We start from the raw sequence: 16,089 nt of genomic DNA on the forward strand, positions 1-16,089 counted from the left end.
TTCCTCTCCTCAAGTCGACCGGGAAAAGGAACCGGTCCATCAAGATTCCTAGCCTCACTAGGAATTGAAGTTGTCTTCTCATAGTCAAGCTTCTTCTTCTCCGAGCCTCCTTCTATCTCATCAGCTTTTTCTTTCTCACCTCTCTTGTTTTCATTCACACTTTCTTCTCCTCCCTTCTTCTCCTCACTATGCCCCTCATTTGGCCCTTCATAGGAAGTTTCCGACCTTAATGTAATCGCCTTGCATGTATCGGGTTTTAAGTTATGAGAAGGGTTAGGTTGTGGTTGTCCGGGTAGAGTAGATGGTGAATTGAAAGGAGTTCTCTCGGCCAATTGAGCTAGTTGTGAATCTCTCATCTTGTTGTGAGATCTTATTTCTTGCGTTTGTTGCCCAAAAGTTTGCATTTGTGCTTGCATGGCTTGAAGTAGTTGAGTTTGTGTTAGCTCTGTTAGAGGTGCTTGTTCTTGATTTCTTTGAGGTGCTTAGGTTTGATTGTTATATTGGTTGTTCCTTGGGTAGCTTCCTCTTGGGTTTTAGTGTTAAGATGGAGGTGGATTTTGATATTGAGGGTTGGAATTTTAGGAAGGTTGAGCTTGTTGGTTCCATTGTCAAGGTTGAGATGCAAACCCGGGTGGTGGTTATCTCCAAGCTACTCCATCGCCGCTTCCTCTAAATCCTTCTTGCCTTGTGTTGTATGCCGCTACATGCTTGGAGCTCAAACCTCCACAATAAGATGTATCATGGTTCGATCCTCCACAATTTTGATAAGAGAAAGAGTTAACTTGAGAGGAGCTTGCTCCACCGCTTACACTTGCACTCACACTCGTATTCAACTTGGAAAGCCCCTTTGTTAGTTGATTAATTTGATGTCGCAATTGATAAACTTTCTCCAATTCGTAAATACCACCTTTCTTTGGAGCATTTCTTCTTTGGACCCCCCAAGAGTAGTTCTTTGCTACCTCTTCTATTGTTGCTTCAACATGATTTTGAGGGATTTTGATTAATTGACCACCCGCCCCAGCATCCCAGTTGGCTCTTGACATGGGCTCTAATCCATCGTAGAAAAACCGCATGAGCAACCCTTAATTGTACTTATGGTGAGGACACGCTTGCACAAACTCTTTGAATCTCTCCCAAGATTCACCAAGACTTTCATCGGCTTCTTGCTCAAATGATGCGATTTTCCTTCTCATTTCGGCGGTCTTCGCCTCGGAGATAAATCGCTTCAAGAACGCCTTTACCACCTCCCTCCATGTTGTGATAGAGTAGGCTTTACTTGCTTTAGCCATTTCTTTGCTCTTCCGGTGAGATATTGCCGGAAGAGATGCATACGAATGTAGTCTTGGCTCACTTCATTGGTTTGCATCATCGCGCACAACTCAAGGAATCGGTCCTAATGTTCAATAGGGTCCTCACTTGCACTTCTGAAAAATTGCTCCGATTGGACCATTCTAGTACATTGGGGATGGATTGAGAAGTTGGTTTCCGTGACGGGTAGCGAAATTCCTCCCATGAGCTCATAATCCTCCGAATTTCCGAACTCACGAAATAAAACATCATCTTCTTGTCCCGCCATTGATCCGCTTTGCGAACTTGAAGAGTAAGAATCACTCTCACTATCAACTATAGCACCAAAACCTCTTCCCTCTTCTTGATAAAGCCTACGGACTTGTCTCAAAGTTCGGTCGATCTCATGGTCAATTGGATGTGGGTGTGGTCCTTGAGACCTCCTAAGCATTCACCAAAGCTAAGCAAACAATTAGCAATGACAAGGATGATAAAACAAACAAAACAAAAAGAAATGCAAGTAAAATGACTCTAACAAAAGCAAAACTAGACGCTAAACAAGCCGCTTCCCCGGCAACGACGCTAAAATTTGATCAAGGTGAGGTAGGTCGTTAAACTACTGCCCTAATCAAATTAATCATTTATAATACCTAAACTTACACCAAACTAGTTAGTGGCAAGTAAAGAGTCGAACCACTAAGGAAGCTCACTAATTCAACATCAATTTTCACTAATGCAAGAGTAAAAAGGGGATCGTTTTTGTTGGTTTTTGAATAAAGAGCACTAAAACTACAAATAAGCAAAGAAGATGATGTTTAAAATCAAGTGAGAATGACGCTAGGGATATGGGGGTGTCAAATATGATTAGAAAGAGGGGAATAATAATGATTATCATGAACAACATGCCAAAGAACACAAAATTCTACCTAAACAATTCATTCTCATGCAATAGTCTAGGCAAATCAATTAAAAAGGTCTATACTAATAAGGATCATTCTCATGCATCCTATTAGTTACAATCAAATCAAGAGAATAAAGAAGAACAATCCATAAAACTTCACTTTAATAACTCATTCTCATGCAATCATTAAAATAGAGATGATTTTAATCTAGTTCAAATCACTTTCATGCATTTAAATTAGAAAACATCAAATAAAGTGCAACAATAATCTCAAGATATCAAAAATCATGTCTTTCATCAATTTATGGCATGAGTTCAATCCAACCATCATCATTCATCCAATATCAACACATATTTTCCACCCCCTTCCCCTAGCTAAGAAATTAGCCTAGAAAAGGGAGATTAAACATAATATCAAAACTAGAAATAAACTTAAGAAACACAAAACAAAACATGATTAAGAACAATGAAATTAATAATAACTAGATGAACTAATAAGATTAATGAAAATAAGCAACAATAAATCAAATAAATAAAGCTAAAATAAAGGATTAGAGATTACTGAAGAAAGGATTAATGAAAGAAGAAAACTTGAAGTGTTGCTTGATTGAAGATTACACTTGACCAAAGTTGAATACAATAAAGGAAACTTGAGTAATAATCCACTTTCTCTATTTAGATTAAGCTAAAATTTAGAAATTAGAACTAAGTTAATCTCATTACCTCAAAACTTTATAAAACAGGACTTATATAGTCCGTACACAGCTGGCTAAAGCCGGCAAAAGGTTCGACCGAACATAGGGTTGGTTTGGTTGAACACCAGGGTAGGTTCGATCAAACCATGGGTAGGTTCGGTTGAACACCAGGGTAGGTTCGATCAAACCATGGGTAGGTTCAGTCGAACCTCCCTGCTCCTGGTTCGGTCGAACTTCTGGGGTCCGATCGCTTCTGCAAAATGCTGAAATCTGAAAAGTTCCTGCTTCCAAAGTTCGGTCGAACCTTGAGCAGGTTCGGTCACACCCAAGGTTCGACCGAACCTTTTAGAGAGTTCGACCACTCCTCCTCTAGGACTTGCTTTCTTCGGCTCCAATTTGACTTAAGCCTATTCCTCTTTGAAGACCCCGATTCCTACACAACACAAGCATGGAAATTAAAGTAAAGAGTAGGCAAAAATCTAGGAAAAAGGAAGATAAAAGAGAAGGGAAAGGAGAAAACAAAATTAAGGTAAAATGCTTAGAAAAGGGTCAAACAAGTGTAAATGAGGGGAGAATCCTTAGAGAAAAAAGGATAAAAGAGTGGCATAAATGCCACTCATCACTTGTCATATTCAGCACCATTAGGAATCACAAAGTGGTCCCAATTAGTAAGACATTATAAAATTTGTAATTAGCTTGTAATTGGTCTCACTTGAAAAAAGCTAATAATTGCTCCAACAATGTTATGAAAAGCTAGTGTTCAATGTTCTTACTCTCATATCTGTAATTATCTTTCCTTTTATATGGCTGTCGATTGCATGCCAATTTATTTCTCCAACTGGACAATGAGTTTCCATCTTTTGCACCATAACAATAAATATAACCAATATATGTCAATCTTTCCTAATCGGTTGGCATATATCTTTGAAATCAACATATTACTTGACGCCACTATTTCTCCATACGTCAATTGGCAGAATTATACCACTCACCAATGTAGTATTACCATTGGCGTCTACAAAAACAATAAAAATAAAAAATCCAATAGTTTAGTAATCGGAAAACATGATTTAGGAAGAAAATGGATTATAGGAAAAATGGATAATTCAAGTGATGCTAACTTTAGTGCAACTTACCTCCTGTTTTCCTAAACAAAACTTTTTTTGTTGCCTTTCCTTTCTTCTTGATAGGCTCATGTTCAGTTTGGCTTAATTTTTTGTTTTCTCATAACTTTCTTGTGCAATATGTTAACATATTTTTATAAGCATATCACGAGATATCAAGTTAAAGTGTGGAGCCTTGTGAAGAATTTTTTCCATGTAATATGTTAATTTAATATTCTTCTTTATCTGTTAGTCGATGGTCCTGAATTATATGTAGTGTCATGTAGTTTCTTCCTTCCCTATATAATCCTTATTGACTGATACACACATCTCACTTATACCTTAAGAGTCTAGAGTTTGGTTTTAGCTTTACTAGTTCATAACAAACTGCCAATTTCCAAATTAGCTGCTTATTGCAGTTTTGATGACATTATGCATAATAATTATCGTAATCAATCAGGCATAGGGATCTTGAAGGACTAATTTTGCTTTTAATTAACACTATGAAACTAATACTCATCTATTTTATGCAACCACGAACAGAATCTCAATGATAACATAGATTAAATGATGAAGGAAAAAAGATTGCCTATGGTGAGAACCTCCTCCTTATCATCAAAATCTATGACTACAAGCCAATCAGGATGTGACTTTGGTCATAGAGACTTACAGTTTTTTGGGATCCTATTGGAATTTTCACCACTTTTTTTGTTGTGTTTGATTAAACTGTGGAGTTGCTGCTGAAGTTCTAATGGCACTAGTACCAAGGTTATGAGAACCTCCCTTCTCGGGTTAAGGATGCTGAAGTGGTTGGTAAGAAGTAGGAGAGGAAGTCGAAGGGTTGTTAAGGGAGTTGAGTTTATTTGAATGTGGTATATTAGGTGGAACCCTAGAAGAGAGTTCGGGTGGGTTCTTTGACTACTAACATGAAGAATCCATAACTAAACTCAATGTTGATCTAGTTGGAGGTTTTTTCCAAATAGATCCTAGACAATTAGGTGGTGGTTGTACATATTTTCTAGTTGTATTAGGTGGATAAAATGGCCCCCACTTGTCATTCTTAAGGACCTCAGCTGGTGGTGACCGAAGAGCTTGTTTTTTTGTTGGTTGTGAAGCAAATTCACTAACACATGATAGTGGATCATGCAACTTCGATGCAGTTGTATTAAGTGACTGTGATGACTGTGGATCTTGTGACTTAGTTGTGGCAGCAAGTATTTCCCTCGCTCTCTTGCTTTAATAAGTCATCTTGTACTATATATAACACTGCAAGATAATTGATGCAAAAAGATCAATACATCTAAACTGATATAAGAACGATGAATAAAAAGAAACATGTTAGAACTGGAATAAGAAACCAAAATGAAAAATATTATAGCTGAACTAAAATAAGAAATACAAAACAAGAACAAATCAATAAGTTAGATATGAAATAAGAGACAAGTACGAATAAAAGAAAAAATCAGTACATCACAACTAATATAATATGAGAAACAAAAAAAGACAATTTATACACATCATAACATGATATACAACACTAACAACGCTTAAGTATAGCCTGTACTGCTGTACATGATATCAAAAAATAACAAAAACAAGAACGTCAAAATACACACATAAATATTCTTAATTAGCACAAGAATGACAAAGTTCAGTAAATTAGAATTATTGAAATAAGAAGAGAAAACAGCAACAAAGTTTATACATCAAAACTGAAATAACAAAGTAGAGCAGCAATAAAATCTTTCCACAAGAGCTGAAATAAGAAACAAGATTAAAAAAGACATTTATTTCATTAACAACTTTGAAAAATTTCAATAGGTAAATCAAATAAAATTAGAAAAATACACTTTAATAATCCCAACTATGGGCGATTTACCTACAATAATCCCAACTAACGTTTATTTTCTAATAATCCCAACTATGCCCTGAGTTTTCCTCCAACAGTCCCAAAAACCGGTTACCTGCTAAAAAGGTAAACTTTTTTTTTTTAAAAAAAAAAACAACACATGTCAGAACATGATTGGCTTAATATAAAAAAATAAAATAAAAAGAAAAAAAATATCAAAAGTCATCCAGCCACCCCCTCCTCCCTTCAGCCACCTTACACCCACCATGAAACCCTAGACCATGGCGGCTATATCCTTTTTCTTCGCCCAACACCGCGCCTCCGCCGCCTCCACCGTCGCCTATCCCCTCCGACCAACCGCAGCAGCGCAGCCCACCCGACTGACTCGAAGAACACCCACGAAACCCCCTTCTCTCTCCTTCTCGTGCCTCTTTCTCTCTCCTCCGCTGACAAACACCCACAATTCCACGACACCCATGATTCCACGACCACCCACGCTGACGAACACCCACCGAATTCTCAACGTTGACATCATCTTCAACCTCCAGATTTGTGATGATGACCTTTAAGGTGGTCGAATTCGAGGTTATGCTCTCGTTTTGGGGGTCGGGGATGGCTGGTTGGGTGGTTTCAGGGGTTGGGGTGGGTGGTAGAGGCCGACCGGCCATTTTCGGTGGTTGGCCGGCCTATTTCCGGCGAGATCGAAGATTGTGGTTAGGGTGCCGGTGAGTTTGGGGTGGGGGAGAGAGTGGCTACCACTTTGGGGTTAATTTATTTATTTATTTTTTTTTTTTAAATTGACCAATCCAGTGTTGACACGTGTCATGGTACCTATTATAAGAGGTCATTGACTTTGTGTTTACCGGTTGGGACTGCTGAAGGAAAACTCAGGGCATAGTTGGGATTATTAGAAAATAAACGTTAGTTGGGATTATTGTAGGTAAATCGCCCATAATTAGGATTATTAAAGTGTATTTTTCCAATAAAATTATACACCTAATCAAAGTTGTGAACTCGAACTAAAAAACACACACTAATAGAAAAAGTTCTCTAATATGTTTTAAGCAAATTATTCAGGTATATCAAACAAGTCCCTAGGCTTAGTCTTCACAACATGACAACATTCTTTTTGTATCTTATCCTCAACATTAAAGAACTTGTTTTGCTTGAGATGAGAAAATAAATGGATCATCATGTAAATATCAACCAGTGTGCATCAACTTTGATAAATTAACACGAACACTTCCATAATAGAACCTTACAAGAACCATGATAATCTAATTCAAATTTTTTTTTGTGTTTTCCATAATATTCATGGCCTTTAGCTTCCACCATGATTCCTAAATTTTGAGTTGTTTGAAATCACTCACGATCCACAATATCAAATTTGTAACCATTGATAATAACACTTTTCATCCTTTTGTCGCGGTTACTCAAGCCACAGGCTAACGCGTTTCTTAACTTTCCTTTTTACTGTGCTATCATCTAAATTTTGGACCTATAATTCGTACATAATAAAGTTTGATTAAGATAGTTGTATAAAATGAAAATTAGAAGAAAAAAAAACCTAAATATAATAGAACATAACTTGGTTTTGCAACAATCTACAAATTCATGAATTATCCACTGATTTTCAATAGACTCATTAGATTGACTTCCCCCAACGCCATTCTAACGATATGGCACATGTCACATGCTTGACTTTCTTACATGCTTTTTTCTTTCCTTTCTCTTTACATCACCCTCCTTTCCTTTCACACTTTTCTACCTAGAATTTTAGCATATATGACACTCACTTTTATCTGCAGTTTGCCCCAATATATCATGTAGTCATTTGGACTTACATGGATTTTATCCAATCCCAAATTATTTATTATCTTCATGCCTTCATAATAAGATGATGGAAATCCTTAATACTAGAAAATGCATCAATTAAAAGTTCAAGTAACTTATTAAATAACTCATCAGATCAAGATCAATGAAACATACACTTTAAGTGAAACAAGTGTAATAGAATTGATACCTTTGAAATAGTAGTACACCCCTCATAAAAGCCTTTTTCAGAAGCTTCCATGAGTTTTTATACTTCGTGTGCTCTTCATTTGAGACAGTTGATTGATACTCACCATCTACCTCGCAATGAATGGTAAACCCCTCATCCATGTCATATGAATTGCCATCTTCAACACTTGGTTCACTTGATGATGGATTGTTAGTATGTTGTGTATCAACTCTAAAAGTGGCTCTTAGTAAACCATCCGTATTATCTTGACATACTGTCTTTTCTTGATTATTACTTAGATCATGAGTCTTACTCCCATTATATTTACAATGAAATATCCAATTTCTATAGTTTTTATTAAAACCATTAAATAAAATATGCCTTCTAACTTCTTCTACAGAATCCCATTAATTTAACTTGCACTTGTTACATGGGCAATGAGTTACTAATGTATCTTTTGAAAGAGTCTCTTTAGCAAGGTCTATGAATTTCATGAAACTTTTTTAATAACGAGGATCACCTTTTGGTAAATCAATCCAACTAGTATCCATATCTACAAATAAATATATAGCTAATTACAAATTATAAATATGTACATTATAAAATATCATTTTACAAGCATTCTTTCTTTAAGGAAAACACACACATCTTGCATTTATAGAAGAAAACATAGATATCATTGGCAGTAAGAACATAAACATAAAGCTTAGATCATGACATTTAAGGTCTTAAGGGAAGCAACAAAAATTAGTCAACACGAAAACAACATTCATTATGCAAGTCATTTTCCTTACTTAACAATTCATGAACAAGGTTTCTAAGTATATAACAGTACACGCAAATAAGACTTTTTGAATAAGATCAAAAGTAGAGTGTACCGTCTTTTGCAGCAAAAAATATAGTAAGAGCAGTTAGTTCTTGATCGATTCCAGATGTTGAACAACGTTGGGAGACCAAAAAAAAAGTTGTGTTAGTAAATTTTAGAAGTTTAAAACATGCAAAGTTAACTGAGGACAAAGAGAAAAAACATAAATTCTCCGGATAGATAAGAATGTCCCTACGAAAAGAGAAAAAACAAAAAAGATAGATTTCAATTTGTGTCCTACGCTATTAAGTAAGGACACATAGATTGGTATTCATGAAGTTTGTCAGCTAGTTAAAACTCAAGCAAAAATAAATTAAACCAAATACACCATCAACCTTTTTCATATCCCAATACTCATAATGTGACCAATTTACCAACCAAAGTAAATGAGTGTTGAGTAACCGTAGAAAGCAAACAAAAACCCAAGGAAGAGTCCAAGAAAACAAAATTGAACCAAACCAACTCCAAGAAAATCCATGAAACAAAAACTAATCAAATCGAGAATGTGTCACTTGCATACATATCATTTTGTTGTGATTCTAATAATGCTGAAAAGAAGGAATGATTCAAATCAAAGGTTCAACCTCGTACACTACAATTGCACCACCAGGGCTATCAAGAGGTTGTGTTAAACTCTCATAATATATATATAACACTTGCCTAGATGCAAAGTCAAAAGGCTCCATGTCAATAGAGACTTTCACCAAATCTATAGTTTGAATAAAAACAGAAAAAATCTTGCCAAATAATTTGGTAAAGTTTCAACATATTTCAGCTTCCAAAACATTTTAAAACAGAAACATCAGCTTAGAGAGTGTATTAATGAATAAATTCACCCATACATAAGTAGGGGATAATATTAATGAATTGAACATCCGTTATATACATAGCAAAATACACTAAACATTGATTCATCTGTTAAACAAAGCCAAATGAATTAAATATTGATGGGAAATTGCTTTAAAAAATATGAAGTATATATTATCTCAAACATGCAATAAACATACCTAATTTTCCTCTAATTCTTAGCCTCTTGCTTTTTGAAACGAAGTTCTTCAAGGGCTGCTTACAGAGAAAACAAATAATCAGCTTAATTAAACAAAATAGAATCGAAATTGGCAGAATAAGCATACAATAATGAGAAATTGACAAAACCCAAATTAAATTGGTTTCATGGGTTATAGCGAAGCGGATGAAAATTAGGCAAAATTAAAAGGGGACATTAAGCTAAGCTAAACAAGTAGTTTAAAGAAGTTTCTAGCAACTAACTAGAATACAATACCAAATACATGGAAGGCAACATCATGTATAAGCAACGCAAGCATGTGCTTCAAATTGCACTAGTAGAAAATGGTATATGCACGTGCTACTCGGAACAAGAAAGACTAGTCAATGAGATCAATACGAGTATTACTCAATGTACTCCATATTATAAGGGTTAGTGTCCCAATATCTGATACAACTTACAAATTTTTTAGGGGGTTTTAGGTGTCACTCGTTTAATGTTAATTTAAGTGTAGACACCTAAAAATGTCTCCTAAAAATCAAACCCGATGATGAATAACCTTTCACCGTCATTATTGATCGGGTTGAGTATTTAATCTTGGAGTGCTTAAATCCATATTTCCATTTCATAAACCAACCCAACTCCTATCCCATTTCCCCAAACCATAACTTATTTTCCTCTTTTCGTCCCTTTAAACCCAAAATAATTCATTTTGTGTCTTTTAAAATCATTCATTTAATCCAGTTTAATTTGGTCCATAATCTGGGTCCAATGATTTAATAATTGGATGGGGCTTTAAAAGAGCTTTCCAACGATAGATTATAAGCCCAAATCCGAGTTATAACGAATAAGTTATGACCAAAATATTAAACTTAGCCCAAACTGAACCTAAGCCCACCATACCTACGACCCAATGATCTTGTGGATGGTCCAATAGCTTTAATCGCATTCCTAAAATAATTAGGATTAATTAGAAGCTTCTATTAGTTTCTAAAATATCTTAATTATCCTTTTTGAAAAGATAAGATTAACGAGTTTGAAATTGAATAAAACTTTTCTTTTTGAAAATCCTATTTATATCCAAATTGAAAGACGTTCAAAGATAGACAGATATTATTTTCGTGCCTCATAGTTTTTATCCAAATTTTATATGGTTGGATAGTCCTTGAAATTATCTTTCCAATGATATATTATAATATCAATTCTGAGCTATAACGAAAAAGATATGAATTAAATAAAAAACTCTATCCAAAACTGACACCGTCCCACTATTTCGGCCATATCTTTTATATAAAAAATATTTTAATCTTATTCCAACTGGGTTAGAAAGTAGACTTCAAGAGCTTTCCAACTATATCTTATTCATCTTATTCCGATTTCTGGATCAAAAGATATGATAAAAACAATAACCGCAAAAACTGTTGTCTATCGCAAGAGTTTTATCCGATTCGAATTCTTATCTTGTTTTTTCGACCCTTCTTTTTTCTCTATAAATAGAGGTCATATCTCCCCTTTTTCAATGATCAACAAGCTTGATCACAAAATGACTCTCTTCTCCCTCTTTTGCCTAAATACTAGCCACCCTATTCTCTCAAAATACTTCCCCTAATTAAGCACTCCTAGGAGTTCATACAATACCCAAAGTTCTATACTTAAACCAAGGCGTAAAAGGTATAATTAACTGAGGGTTTGGACCAAATTAAATCTACATTTATTTAATTTAATTTTCATTTGCTTTATATTTTTATTGAAGTAACTAACAGTTTATTCATGATGTAGCAATTTAAAGGAACGCGCGGAATGTGAGTAATTAATTGATTTAATTACTCTTATTTTATTTTAATATTGCTAGCATCATGATTAGGTTATTATTATTATTTGATTTGACTAAAAATTTATTGTTAAATTGCTTCCAATATTAATGGTAATTCTATTATATTTTTGTATGATCACCATATTGCATGTTTAAAGGGAATATGTAATTAAAAATCACGCCTAATAAGATAATTTGGACAATCGGTTAAGGTTCCTTTTTAATCTTGTTATTTAATCAAGTGATCACAATATTTTAGAATTATGTGTTACATTAATATTCAACCAATTTAGCTTAATAATAGTTTGGAGCAAATTGAATATTTTGTTTGCATGCCTTTGAGATCGCAGGATCACTTTTCACTATAAGAATCGAGAAGAGGCCAGTACAGGCGAATGTGACTCCATGACTCACTTCGTACCATCATCCCCGATCCTCCTTTCGTGGTTCCGAACCATATGGAGTTAGTAATCTCATGGATTATGAATGGGGTGCAACCTTCACGGGTCAATCGTTGTTGCCTATCGTTGTCCCTTATCGTGGTTATCTTTAATGATCCGTGAACGGTTTACAAGTTCCTTAAAAACTTGTTGGCGGCTCCCTACTTTCCTTGTCCCTAATCATATTTTGTCAATTCTCACTTCCTATGAGTGCCAAGCATATTCACACATGATTTAACGTAGGCGCACTTCGAGCGACGCCTACAATTTGGTGACTCCACTGGGGAGGATTCTTGGTTATTTATCGATTTGAGTGATCGGTATTTAATTGAGAAGAGTGGATGAGACTTGAAAGATTCTTGAATTGTATTCTAACGATTTAATTGGCATTGTCACATATGCATATGCATTTTAGGTCACCTAATTTTCCACAATATTACGTGTTCTACGTATGTGGCTAGCCCGTGGAATTTAAGCTCTATCAACCCGAAAACGTTTATGACAATAAGGGTTCATCCGAGTTTTTAAATCCACCCAAACCATGGAGTCGAGTTCGATTTCATCACAAACTCGCGGAGCCGCCCGTTGGAAAACACCCTCAAGGGAGCCTGCCTTGCTAACGCGTCCAAACTCTTAATCATGGTACCCTTTGACACCCAAAAGCTTGACCATAGTGGAACATAGATCTTGACTCTAGGTTGCGAACTTCATAGCATTATTCGTGACGATGTGCTTATATGTGCATTTTTTTATTGATTTTTTTTAATTATTTTTTTTTATTAAACCCTTTTTATTTTTTTTATTTTTTTTAGAGACAAGTCATAGATTTATTTTAATTTTTGAGTCACGCGGATTTTTATTCCCGTATACTGCACAAGAGTCAACTTGTTTTGGTCATATCTGAAGTTCTAGAAAGAGTTACGTGCCGTACAACTATGGATCTGTAGCCCCGAGTATTATCTTTCATTTGGAGCTGGTTTCGTGCTAATCAGTGTCACAGATCAAAAGTTATAACCGATATACTACAACCTGTCCAGTTTAGGTGTCTTTTTAACGTTACCTTTTTTATTTTATTTAAAAAAAAAAATCGTGTCAAGCTAGTCTTAGCCAAGTCCTTTAATCCATGTCAACTCGTATAACATAGGATCATAGATTTTTTATTTTATTCTATTTTTAAAACCCATGAGTCTTAACTCTTCTATCCTCTTCCTAGTTTCTTGTGATCGATTTTTGTGCTAACCTTAACATGTTCTTCATCTTTGATTGTGGTTGAACTTATTTATGAATAACGATTGTCAATGGACCGTTTTCACCTAGTAAATAGCATAAACATTAAAATTTGACAAAATTAATCAAGTTAGTTTGTCTTTTAGTCTTCCGTGCTATTTGGTCATTAGGTCTTTTGTTTTTTACAACGTCCTCATGTCTAGCCATGCGATCATACCACGAGTCTTAATAAACTCACCTAATCACACATGTTGAGTCGTTGCACACACTTTGTCTTCGAGTAATGCACTATACTAGGACCATGCATGCGTCATAGGAATGGGTGGAGTATTCCCCATTGGTTTTCAAAATTCTTTTCTACACTCTTCCTTTCCAATCCGAGTATTGAGTCAATTCATTCAGTAAGCTCATTTTGTTCCATAGTACTTGAGTTCAAGAATCGCTAGGCAAAAGTTGGAAGAATAAGGGGAACGTCATTCCTTCCTTCATTTCATCCAATCAAAGCATCAGCAATAACAAACTTCTTGTTCCTCTTGGCGGTAACAAGTAATTCATAAGCAACCATGAAGACTAAGCACAAGACAAGTTTCCATACAAGATTTCATGCCTTTTTTTTCTTCGTTTTAACCCCTTTCCCCTAATAAGTCTAGCATAGGTTCTCCTTATCCTTATGTCTATATGCCATGTTCCATCAATGATCATTTCTTTCCTTTGCAATCGATCATCGAATTCATTCGCAAAAAAAAAAAAAAAAAAAAAAAAAAAAAAAAAAAAAAAAATCAATTACCGAACTAAACACAAGGTACACCAATGACTTGAGGCACCTTTGCAACCCTATCATTCCCTATTAACAGCTCAATAACATATTCATTTCTTCATTAACCACTTTAAGCCTCATCTAATGATTGACCTTATTTATTCAACCCACATTCACTTAATCCTGGGATTGGAAGATGTGTAATTGTATAACATTCAAAAAGCAAGTAAAAAAAAAAAAGCAGCAAAGCAACAAAAAAAAAATGTCTTAGGGCAAGTTTTCTAATGTCTTTGATATGAACACATCTCAAATTGCGTCTCTCATCGAGTGCTTGGTACCGTGCCTGAGAAACATGAATGCTAAGTGAGTGATGGACCGCACGATATGAGATTGCCCGCATTGATTCAAAAAAAAAAAAAGTTAAAGCAAAAAAAAAAATGAAAATAAACTTGCAAAATTTAAAATTTTCAAATTTACAATAACACATCTTGGGGGCTTCTCATGGGTCTTGAGCCTTTTGCCCTTTTCTTCCTTAAACCATCAGCTTAACCACATTACAACCCTTGAAAGACCTCTTTGAGGTGTACATACATTTGTGCAACGTTCGGTTAGAGCGACGTTCGGCCTGATTCCTAACAGATACGTAGGCAACCTCACATTGAGGTGCGGCCACATTCATATGCATGATCGAGTCGAAGAATATCTAATGCTTTATCCTATGACCCTATCCATTTAGAGCTAGAGTTAGGGGCTTGAACCCACATCATTTAGCCTACCTAGCCTAAAGAGTCATCATCTTTGACTCTTCTCACATCTCTTTCCATCGCCATAACCCTTACAGCAAGCCTTAGTATCACATTCACACACACTTCACTCACACATCCATATCCATATCAATCATCCTTCCCTTTAAGAGCCCTTTATCATGAAATCTTGTTTCCCTACCGCTCATGCTTCATCATCTTTCAAGATAACATTCATTAGAAGAGACGTTGTATACTTGCTTAGCTTCCTGACCTGAGCAATATTCATTGTTTCATGCATCGCATAATGTGCTGAGCAACATTTATATATCAATGATTTGTAATCATACAAAGCATATCGTTCTTAGCTCCTTGACCTAAGAAACATTCATTATGCAATACCATCAATCATTTCGTCTATATACGTGCTTAGCTTCAGACCTAAGTGACGTTCAAGATCGCTTATTTACACCATATATGATTTTTAGCTCCATGACTTAAGTTCATTCATCTATCGTGTCACATGATGTAATTGTCCTTAGCCTCCTTGCCTAAGAACATGCATCATTCATACATTATTTTCAGGACAAGCAATTCAATCCATACGATTTATTTCGTCTTGATCAAGGAGGAAGTTCAAAACTTCTTCCCTTTATCATTATTTTATTTTGGGAAAGTTCAAAAACTTTTTCAAAATTTTTATCGAGGGAAGTTCGAAAATAAAATTTCATTTTTCACATCTCTCTTTTTCGGGATAAAGTCGGTACCCTCCACTCGTCTCATGACAAAAAGCATGGAAAATTTTTTCTTTTGCATTTTCGGTTGCTTGTGTCTGTACACACACACACACTCAAACTATACACACACAATCACAAGTCATACTCATGTCATGTCATGTCGTGTCAAGTCAAACTTGGTCAAGTCAATTGGTCAAGTCAATCATAGTCTATACGAGTCTCCTGGAAAATTTTATTTTGCAGGTCTCAATTACAGCCCACGTCCAGGGAAGAGCGGACCATCTACAACCCACGTCCGGGGACAAGCGGACCATCTACAGCCCTCGTCCGGGGACAAGCGGACCATCTACATCCCACGTTCAGGGACAAGCGAATCATTTACAGCCTACGTTTGGGGACAAGCGAACCAACTACAGCCCACGTTCGGGGACAAGCGGACCATCTACAACCCACGTTTGGGGACAATCAATCCACCATCATTTCATGACGCAAGGTTCTCGATACACATAGACTTGCAATCTCATCATTTGTCGACTTTCCTCAAGCATGGAAAGACTTATCGGTGGATTTCTTCAAGCATAAAAAAACGCCAAAATCATATGTCGACTTTCCTCAAGCATGGAAAGTGTCATCCGGTAGGTTTCTTCAGGCTTAGAAAGCTACC

General features: G+C 35.7%; 1 non-coding gene across 1 annotated transcript; it reads left to right on the plus strand.

The window, feature by feature from the left end:
* The first annotated feature begins 1,090 nt into the window (after window positions 1-1,090).
* On the plus strand, window positions 1,091-1,195 carry LOC145637530 (small nucleolar RNA R71). The gene has a single exon (XR_014114304.1). It is a non-coding gene; the product is annotated as a small nucleolar RNA R71 (small nucleolar RNA).
* Window positions 1,196-16,089: the final 14,894 nt, after the last annotated feature.

This window comes from Chenopodium album, chromosome 6 (genome assembly GCF_948465745.1).
Source record: "Chenopodium album chromosome 6, dcCheAlbu1.1, whole genome shotgun sequence".
Classification (NCBI taxonomy): domain Eukaryota; kingdom Viridiplantae; phylum Streptophyta; class Magnoliopsida; order Caryophyllales; family Amaranthaceae; genus Chenopodium; species Chenopodium album.